The sequence below is a fragment of the Cynoglossus semilaevis genome, chromosome 7 (assembly GCF_000523025.1).
Source record: "Cynoglossus semilaevis isolate Cse_v1.0 chromosome 7, Cse_v1.0, whole genome shotgun sequence".
In the NCBI taxonomy this organism is placed as follows: domain Eukaryota; kingdom Metazoa; phylum Chordata; class Actinopteri; order Pleuronectiformes; family Cynoglossidae; genus Cynoglossus; species Cynoglossus semilaevis.
In genome coordinates, this window is record NC_024313.1 from 7,472,843 (window position 1) to 7,483,922 (window position 11,080).

General features: G+C 38.7%; 1 long non-coding RNA gene across 1 annotated transcript; it reads left to right on the forward strand.

The window, feature by feature from the left end:
- Positions 1–8,912: 8,912 nt before the first annotated feature.
- On the forward strand, positions 8,913–10,475 carry LOC103380994 (uncharacterized). Its single transcript, XR_521741.3, has 3 exons — positions 8,913–9,865; positions 9,932–9,997; positions 10,306–10,475. It is a non-coding gene; the product is annotated as an uncharacterized LOC103380994 (long non-coding RNA).
- The last annotated feature ends 605 nt before the right edge of the window (positions 10,476–11,080 follow it).

Consider the following 11,080-nt stretch of genomic DNA (forward strand, 5'->3'; position numbering starts at 1 on the left):
TCACTAATACGCAATACCGTTCATTTAACAAATATGTTTTCCAAAATGTGTTCCTTTTTGTTGTTCTTAGACTAAAATTACAACAGTAGCCCTGTGGGTTTAAGACGATATTTGCTCCATTTATTCTAATGTGAAGAAAAGTGCATAAAACACAAGAGAACAGAAAAGTCATCAAACAAAGCGTTTTCTCACTGGGGATATTACATTTGTGTTTTTGTTTTTATTTATATGTAGCGTCTGAAGCGTCACACAGTCACGCTGCAGTTAGCAGTGCATTTAAGGATGTCCTTGAGCGCACAAAGCAGGAAAACATCATTTGCAAACAGAGTCACAGGAAAGAAAAAAGGATTTGATTTAATCATTAAATGGAGCGCTACATGGGGCTAAGCTAATTAAGTTATTTCAATTGGAAGAGGTATTATTATTTATTGCCTTGTTATATTTGAAAATAGTTAAATTAAAGTCCAATTGCTCGTGCTTCTGTGCTCGGTGACACTGTCACACTCAGTTGTCATCGCTAAAATATCTCATTTCCGTGTCTTCAGTTGTTTGAAAAAAAATTCCAATGATTGATGGGACTATTGGATTGTGACACCTTTTGGTTTCTCCTTTCAGTATACTGTGTAATACTATATAAAACATAATAAAATCCAATGCTACAGGTGTGTTGTTTATATTGGTATTATGCTTATTTCACTGGAAAAATCCAGCTGAGATTGAATTGGGCCGAGTATGGCTTCTGAACAATAATGACTCTGACATTCCTGTTCAAGTCCCATCCTCTACAAAAGCCTTGATGCTGAAGTGGCTATAAAAGCCTTTACAGCGCCCTCTACCAGGCATACATTCCGAGCCCAGCCATATGGTTTTACCTCCTCCGTCTAGTTTTCATGTTTCATCTCTGTTTGTGTGCTTCTTGAACAGACATGTTTCCCTCCACGGTATAATAAACCAGACCTCCGTGACGAACGTCAGTTCAGTGTAAGGTTAGTTGTGCTTTAAAAAGATCAGTCATTGTCTTTAGCCAATCGATGTCTCCCATTCTTGGATAGCATCCAGAAAGGTCTCCTTCAACGTTGCTCTAGTTCTGTACTGTACTGTATACATGCATGTATACATTTACTACTGCTACACCAGCTCGTGTCCTTTGAAACATTTTGACCTTGTTGGACAGCTAACCACTGGAAAAAAATCCACTTTTGTCCTCTTAGACTAGACCACATTAGTGCACAACATATGGATGAGTTTGTTTCCTCTGAGATGAGCGTAGCTTTCACAGAGACAAACTGTGGCTCTGTTTTGAATGTTTACTATTGATAAGGTAATATGGAAATTAATGGCAGTTGTCTTTGTATGTGCTGACTGTACTTCCAGGCAAGAGAGTGACGTTTCCTCTGTCGGTATAAGGCATATGTAGAATGATTTCTAAATGGTGACCAATGAAGAAAGAAGTACATAAACATGTTAATGAGCAAAACAAGCTAATCAGTCTTTTAATGGAAGCCTTTGATGTAAAAAAAAAACCCAAACCACAACTGAATGAATTAATGGATTTTATAAATTAAAGACCAGATTTAATATAAAAATAACAACAGAACCAATCTTGCCAGCAACGACAATCAAGACAGTTGAAACCAAATCATGTTTCCATGTGATCACATCCAAATATTCCACAGTCACATTCACCCTGTTTGCACACACTCTCTTCATTTCTCTGGTTGGCTTTTGTTTGACAGCCCAATTAGCCATGCTGCGTATGTGCTAAATACATTTCTTGACATTTACGATTAGGAATATAATATTACAGCACAGAAATAAATGAATGGAATAATTTAGTCTGATTTGTATCACTTAGCTTCAGTAGACAGGTAAAAGGGCCGGTATATATATGTACAGTATATATTCAACGTTGAGTATAGGTTGTTAACTTTGACCTGGTCATTTGAATAGTAGATTCCAAGTGTTCATGTTTGGGAGAAGCAGTACAGGAGAAATCCCACACACACGCTAGTTTAGAACCAGTGATTTTGTCTTGCTGTAAGGAAAGAGCGTTAACCACATCTGCCAGAAGGGAAAAAAAACCTCTGGTCTTAGAAAGATGAATCATCTTATTAAGTTCAAGGTGAAGCCCCTGAATCAAAGGCTACACTGGAGAAAGTATTTCCAAAAACAGAGCCTTCAGATGGTCCCTTTAATAAACCATTTAAGTTATGCCCTAAGCTGTTCAACTGTTGTGGATCCATATTAAGTGTTTTCCAAGTTATTTAGAGTCTGCTGTTAAACCTTGTTCCTTTTATAAAACATATACACTCTGATGCTCCAGATCATTTCCCTTTAATAGCCAAACAAATGAGTGGAAACCTGCCTTCCTGCCGTCTTCAAGGTCCTGCTGGGCTGGAAGTGCTAACGTCAGCTGGTCTCTCTTATGGTCTTGCTGTTTTTTTCTCACCTATGCAACTGTACGATGTTTGAATAAGTCATCTGATGGTTAAGGGGTCATTTTTCTATAGTTTGTTTTTTTCAAAGTTGGGGAAACTAATAAATATAACTCACAAAAATGAGTGCAAAGACAGACGTTGTTTGCAATATATAAATAAGAAATAATGCATTACCTGGCCTTCTGCGCTAATGTCGGTTAGCCATCTGTGTTCTCTGATATTGTTGGGTGGATGGATGACATAAATATTCACATGTGACATACGCACATTTGAATATTTACAACTCGCCTGATTATGCAGTCCTCCGCTTCGTTCTGAATCCACCTGAACCACTTAATGAGAGACTGCATATTGTTGGGGGGAGGGGGGGGGGGCTTCACCTCCTCCCACCCGTTACCATTGGCCATCCACTGACGCTCACAGTTCACAACTGGCCAATTAAGATCCAAGTGGCAGAGACTCTTCCTACCATGACTTCACCCAGATCAGATGCACCTTGTGCCAGAGGAGGAATGTGTGGGAGGGAGTGTGTGTGTGTGTGTGCTCTCTGGATATTTTACAGACATGCAGAGGAAAAGTAGGATGAATCATGTGAAGCACTGGAAGGAGAAAAGCAGATGGCAGGCATTAGGAATAGTAAAAGCCAAAATTAAAACATTTTAGGGTAAAATGACTGCCTTGGCTTTATGTAAATTAGAGAGTGTAGAAGGTAGAAATGATTGAGAAAGTGCAAAATTCCAAATCATGCTGTGTGGGATAGTGGGATTACTAATGGATTTGCTGTATTGAGAACCAGCCACTAATGAGGAGTCAGGTAGAGAGGGCAAGCAGAGGGGTCACTATTGTAGGTCACGGAGAGGGATGATTGCTATGCTGCTTGCAAGTAGCAAGTCCAGGATCACCTCACAGGATTTGATGGTGCAGAGCCAATCTAATGAGCTATGCTCTGTACATAACTTCACTTAAATCTATAACAGCAATGTATTCCTGCTAATGGTCATTTAACGGAGAGAGAGCAAAAGGGCAGCGCTGCACTGAAGTAACACATTGGCAAGAGGATGTATAATTGCAGATATTTTGTAACACTGTCCAACTTTAGATTTTTTTTTTTGTCGTTTAAAATGGTAGTTGTTTATCAACTTACTTTTGCAGAGCTTCCTCCCAGTTACTTCCATTTTGACTTGTCACATCAATGATTTAGTGACTCCTGCCAGCCTAGCATGGCAGCATTATTTATATTCTCTCATTCAGTTTTGTGAGACAAGCAGAGGAAGGAGTCTTTAGCGTCAGTTTACTGAACATGCGACTATTTATGTTATTCCGTCCATTGTGATGGACTGGAGACTGCAGTAAACATGCCTCTTGTACAAATGTCTCTGTTAAGTGCGTCTGCTGAAAAGAGGAACACGAGTTGCTTTCACTGTCGACAATCGTTCTTCAAAATTGTGGGAGAAAACTCTAAAGTTCTTGTTTGTGCAGAAATAGAGATGCACGCCTGAATCAGGGGAGTTCTACCTTTTTTCACGTTCAGTGCCAAGGTGAATGGAACAGTCAACGAACTTCTCTGAAAAAACACTGAAAACCAGTGATGTTGTTAAAAGTCAGACATAAAATTTTTGATTTGTTTTTATACAAACCTGAGGCTTATTTTCAATATCAATACGGTGATTATTTTGATCCTTTATCACAATAAAAACCAAGTTCTGTAAAAAATAATATGATTCAATTTCTTTTATGTAAATTCAGGACCTAACAGAGTGCAACTTTCAGCATTGAAGTCAAGCCTGGACTGGAGCAATCTGAGCATCAAGCAGAGAGCTGCATGTAGCCGGGAGACCTTGTTAGCCTCTCCCCTCTGATCAGTGAGGAATGACAGTGCCAGGGGCGAGGCACAGTCCCACCGGGGCTGCAGTCACCCGGTGCATGCAACAAACTCTGCCAACCTAAAACCGATTCCATGTCAAAGCCCAATATTAACACAGAGCCCATCTTAGATCTGCATGTTACATCCATGCGGTCATGTTATAACTATGTCTCTGATAACCGTCGCCCCTGGAGGAAAGATGTGAGGATGAGTCGTCAAATAATCTCAAAGATGCATCCCTCATTAAAAATACATGTGCAGAGTTCTCTTTAAGGCAGTGTAAAAAAAAAAAGACGTTTAGAACAGCTTGCATTACATATGAGGCTGATACGATCACAAAAACAGCTGTCACATGACTGAAAACAGCCGAGCTCTCCTCCCACTGGGAGAGTGAAATGGTTGTCTGTGTTGCCTTGCCCTCTAGCTGCAGTGTAAGGAAAAGTATTGACAGGTGAAGATATTAGTAGGATTGAAACCGTCGGGACTTGTAGATGACGGATCTCCTGCTTAAGTCACATGTCAGTCTTGTCTATATACTGTAACTGAGTTTATTCAGCAACGGCGGTGAGTCAGGCAGTTATTCATGGTATTAACGGACATTCTACAGACTGCATTTCTGCATAAGATAATGCTTCTACTCACGGATGGATTAAAACACTGGTAAGAGAACCACACATGTAAAAGTGTATGTACAAACCCTAAAACCAGCATGAAATTATATTTAGTTTTAAAAGCTCAAACCATGCTTTATATTTGTGGGGGGAAATGGGCATGTGTTCAAACACAAACGTATGTTTATACTAATTCAACTGTGCCACTTTTTGCAACTAAATGAGAATATAAGTGTTTTGGACAAGGTCAGAACATGTGGGTCATCGCAGCATCAAGTCTTCATCATTACGACAAGCTCAGCTCTTGCAGTTTTCGAGACACAGGTTAATTAGTGGGATTCCTTGCCACCGTTGCCCTGCACCAGTGACTAATTTAATGGCTTTATTACTGCAGCTTTCTGCCTAATTTAACTGCTCTGATCTTATTTGCCAAGTATCTAAAGGTATAAGTTCAAGGTGCTCCAGGTGAGCTCCAGGTTTGTCACTGCGGCAAGACGTGCAAACTCACTATTCATGCGCAGGAGGCTTTATTAAATGTCCATTGAACGCAATTAGACTGTCAGAGGAGATGTGTTTATCGAGTCTCGAGGCTAAAATCAACAGGCATCCCAGATTGGTCCAACACTGCCGCTTAATACCGTAGAAATGGCCACAAAGGCCTCTACAGTTAGATACAGCGTGTGATTATTTGTCACTAGTAGATTATGGTGCTTTAGAGGCCACTATCAAAAGGTAGGGATGACGAATGCTCAGCCAGACAGAGTAAAATTAAAACCAGCCACTGACAGTGTTTATCCCTCTGGCAACACAGGCAAAGCTCCTCTGTGGCTGAGAGACTACACAGTTGGTTGACTTCTCTTGCGAGTGGTGACAGAAGCCGCTGTCAGACAGACCATCACTCACTGTAATGGTGTCACCAGCTGAACAGCACTGCTGGCTGAAGCTCTCAGGAAGCGTGGAAGCATTTCATGCCCAGGAGAACTGAATGTACACAGGAAACAAGCATCTCAGGAGCAGAATGTCACACTGACTAGCTTTTACTCAAGTACTCAATTAGCATAGCCGCTATAGGATGTTCGGCTTCCCGCCCCTCATAGACTCAACAAGAGAATTTGAGTGAACATTATGGCAACATCTGACTGCAGTGTTAGACAGTTTTAATCTTTTATGGCGCAGGCATTTGCTGGCATTCACTAAATTTTTTTTTTTTTTTTAATGGCAATGCAGATGATCCCACAGCACAGCTGCTGCAACTAAAATGTATTTTTGTACGTCCACCAAGGACATTTAGTCCACTTTCTAATCTCTACCAGTAGCTTTATGACATAAAAGCACTCCTACTGTAAATTAATTATGATGTAGTGGTAATCCTCCCAAAAATCAACTATGATTTACTTTTCAATGACTTCAGCCAAGAACAATTTCTTGGGCAGAACTTCTGAGCCACTGCTGCCATTATTTCAGTGTGTATTTTCAATACACAAAATTTGTTTTTATATATAAATACTGTATATGACACAGTGCCAACAGCTATTACAAATACTGTTTTTTTTTATTTTAAGTAACCAATTAAAGCATGATAATATATGAAAAAAAGAACTACTGAAAAAAAAATTCAAAATAACCATTAAAATAGACCTACGGGGCAAAACTGAATTCTTAGTCATCTTGTGTCAGGCCAGATGCCAGGGTTTGTGTGGCAAAAGGGCTTTGATTGTATCACACAGTGTAGTAAGAAATAGATGATGGTCAACATGAACAGGTGGACACACAATGTGCAGGAATAACCTTAATTATTCCCAGCAGTTTTTTGCACAAGGAAATGGCACACACGTGTTTACTGTGGCTATTGTAGACTTGGCTCTGTCACACGTTACTAATCCATGGTGAAACCCAGGAAACACAATTATACAATTTTACATCTGCATGTAGAAAAACAGAGTTACCGTACATTCAATTCAATTCAAAGTGTTTATTGTCTTGTGTGTCCCTGTAAAATGAAAATTTTACATTGCTGTCCACACTGAATGCCAAAGAAATCAAGAAATAAAATAACAAAATATACACATGAATAAAATAACAAAATATACACAGGAATCAACAGAAAGATTTTCAGTATTTACAATGTGCAGTAGTTGACACTTGTGGATGTGCAAATAATACAATATTATTGTCCATTCCCGTTCAGGAGTCTGATGGCAGAAGGAAAGAAAGAGTTCTTGAGCCGGGATGTTTTGCATTTCAGACTCCTGTATCTCCGTCCTGAAGCGAGGAGAGTGAACAGTCCATGTTGGGGTTGGGTGGGTGGGTGTGCGTCTCAGACACCCGTTTGATAAGGAGACTGATTTACAAATTAAAAATTTAATTTAATTTTAAAATTTAAAAATTTACAATTTACATGACTAGAGAAGTACGTTATTTGGAGTATTTTGAAGTTGTAGAGCTAGTTTGACTGCAACACCAGATAAAAACCAAACCAAAACACACTCACACACACACACCATATCACACACACACACACACACACACACACATATATATATATATATATATATATACATATATATATATAGTATTATTATAGGTCGTTATGATCCCACCAGTCAACCTTGTCCCTAACGCATACTGGCATACACCAGTATGGGTGGCACACAGAATCACTGTTTATGCTTGTAAATCCAATTCACACCCGGTTCTGATGGACATACTTTCTAGGTGGTAGTTGTGCATGGCCCCAGATGAACACGCTCTTTTAAGAATAAGCTCAAAAGTAACCTTTACCACCTCCAGATGTGTCAACACATCCTCGGGGTGTCTTCAGTGGATTCACAGCAGCACAAAGGGTTGTTGGTTTGAGATAGAATCATCTCAGACACACGTTTGATAAGGAGACTGATGTGACGCCCTTATCTGGTAAATATAAGGCGACAGCCACCAGCTGGTTACAAGTCATTCTCCTGGTTGCTTAGTAACAGCTTCAAGCCTAGACATATCCCAGCACAGATTACTCAGTAAAACACTAAATAATATATAAAAATCAAATAATGTGTCATTTTCAGACAAGTAGTTTTTACAAGAATCATTTTTGTTTGCAACCAAATGTCCTATTCATATTCCAGGCTGTACCAACTGCTAGGATAACTCTAGTTAACTGTTTTCTAGGTATAACATTTTGGTTTTGGTTTGGTATCAGTATCACTGTATACCGTAATGAAGTTATTCATTATGATTTATATTTTGGTAACACTCAGAAACAAAAAACTGGATTGAAACTGGATGAATCCACCTGTTTGCGTAAAAGTCTCAATTTTTGTTTAGGTTTTCCCTGATACACTTTTTTATACACAATTTTCAATCTTAAGCTTCAGAAATAATTCCCTAGACTTTGCAGATAGAGTAAGAGAAGCTGTTTATTGTCTATTGTCTGCCTAATGAGATATTTTCAGTCCTCTCTGTGCAGCATTCATTTTCTTTTTAACATCTAAAGATTTTCTTTCTTGCTGTAGTTATTTATGTACCAATCACATACTCTATTGTTGCTGATATTTTTACTAAATCCTACATAGAACTCCCAAGGGATTCATAAAGATCTACCTGTCTCTCTGTCTGTCCGTCCGTCCATCCGTCTGTCCAACCGACCGCATTACCAACTTTTCCAAGATGGAGGTTTATTGCCAAATGTGTGCCCATGTTTCTTAGAAAATAACCAAAATGATGTTTCAGAATGGAATTAATGAGATAAGTGTTGTCCCTAAAAGGCGACATATACTCTTTAATATGCAGTTCAATTCAATTTTTATTAATAGAGTGCATTTATGCAGAAAGCAAACTCAATGTGCTTTTCAGTGGTTCAAACAGATAAAAAGAAAAAAACAGTGGTAAACATCCCCTGCCCCTACAGACCCTCACATCGGCTGAGAAACAACTACCAAGAAAAAACCCTTAATAGGGTAAAAAAAAAAAATTACAACAAGGCTGATGGGAGAGCAAAGGTAGCTGAGAAGACGAGAATGTTGCGTACAATAATGTGTTAAAAAAAGAGGTAATATCAATAGCAACATTCTCCAAAATAACTGGCTTACACTGAGACAATAGAAGTGGTAGGAAAGGGGGAATAGAGGGTGGGGGGATGAAAGAAGGCATTTCATGTATAATGTATTCTATTTTATAATGAATTCATATACTAGTTTCTTGGCCATTTTTGTAAAATTTTCACACATTTAATGAGATCAGTATTTACAACATAATTAATTATAAGAGTTGCTGGAATTTTTTTCTTTAGCTGCACTGACTAGTGCTAGATCACTGAATAGTGTGCAGTGATCGTATGTACCTACTCATTGACAAACGAATGAGCCTGCACTACCACCTGGTGGATTGTAGATGTCGTGCAGGGCGCTTGTGATTGGATAACGAGGCGCACATATGTGCCCTTTAAAAGCGGAAGGAATTGGCAATATTTCCGGCCTGGCGATGGTTGCAAAATGGTTGCTAAATGGTTGCTAGAATTACGACGGTACGTAGTTCTATTTCTGGTTCTCATCACCTTGGCGATTAACGCTTCATGTGAAGGACCAGTATTCCTCAGAGCGTGCGAACGGTTTGTTTTAAACCGTCTGGACGCTGCTGGGTAGCCGGTTAGCGTGCTAAACAGTAGCCTGTTTGAGCCGCACGATTTGCAAATTCAAACTAATTCTGACTGCACGTATCGCTTCAGGCAGCGTGTTATTGAATTTTACGATATAGCGCTTTGTTATTTGTTACTTCTAAATATGTGCAAGAAACCGTTTAGTTTGAGTGATCCAAACAATTTGGCTGTTGCGACTTTAGCCACGTGTTAGTGAAGAAGCGGCTTGTTCTGTGGGGAACGTTCCTTTCAGAGTGGGTCTTGCACTTGTAGTGCATAGTAACGATGAGACATGCACGAAGAAGGCGGCAGAGTATTATCGAGGGTACGAATTTACACGTTTTTATTATTTAGCACTCGTGCACGTATGGAATTAAGTAAATCTTTTCAGGTGTAGCAGCAGACCGATGGACTCAACTACGCCAAGAAGTCCGAAGCATCTGGTTTCTGTTTTACTGTGAGTGCGATTTAGTTGTTTTCCCCAAGAATATTTGAGTGCAGTTTCAGTAAATGATCAAGCTGAAGAATTTTACCGTTTTGTTAAAACTAGCATTTTTATGTTGAGAAATATTCATGTTCCCCATCAGGTGGCGTTCCTTAGTGAACTTCAATGCTTTTGTTTGAGTTTTAACATGGTATTGTCTTGACTTCTTTAAGGTCACAGGAAGTCAGAGCCCATGACCAAAGAATAGCCTATGAGGAGGGTACTAAGTAGTGGTTAATTTAAGTGTTTTGTAACATTGTCCTTATTTCATCTTGTTTCAGGCCAAAAGAAGAGTTAACCAAGTTGTTGCACTCCTGATGATGGGGCCATTGTTGAATCCTGTGAGCATGTGTGGTTCACAGTGTTGTACGTAATGTTGCATGTATTTATGGATTGTGATTGAATGCATGTTTTGTAAATTAAGTGTTTTTCTAATAAAAGACTAAAGTTATTATTGTTCTGTTCATTGTGGAAGTATTTATTTTAGCTTACATTTTAAATAGGATCTAAAAAGGAAACTTAAAAATGGAAACTTAAAGGAAACTTAAAAAAGGAAACTTAAAAATGGAGACTTATAAACTTTTAAATTGATTTTCTTTACCTTACCTATACCCTTAAACTGCATGTCTTAAAACAATGAGAAACCTCATTCATTTCCTCAAATATCTTGAAATGAAGCCACACAATGGTCCAATTAATTTTTTTTATTCTGGAACATTTACAACAGTTTTCAGTCACAGAGTTCACAATAAAAGTCCAATGAATGGAATAAGTGCAAATGCTAAAATAAACTATTGCCAAAAAGTGATCTTAATGCTATCTGACAATAGCATTAAGGCACAATGAATGAAATGAGCTGGAATTACACAACTTGGTAAAACACTCACAAGCCCAGCAAACAACACATGATCTGCTACAAATAGTTTTGGGGAAATTGCCTTTTTGGGGAAACTTATGGTTCTTGGGATTCTTTTTCTTGGCATTGTTCAGTTCGAGCTGAACACAACTTTAGTATTGAATTTATTGATGGATTTTACTCTTTGGTGGATGTGATGT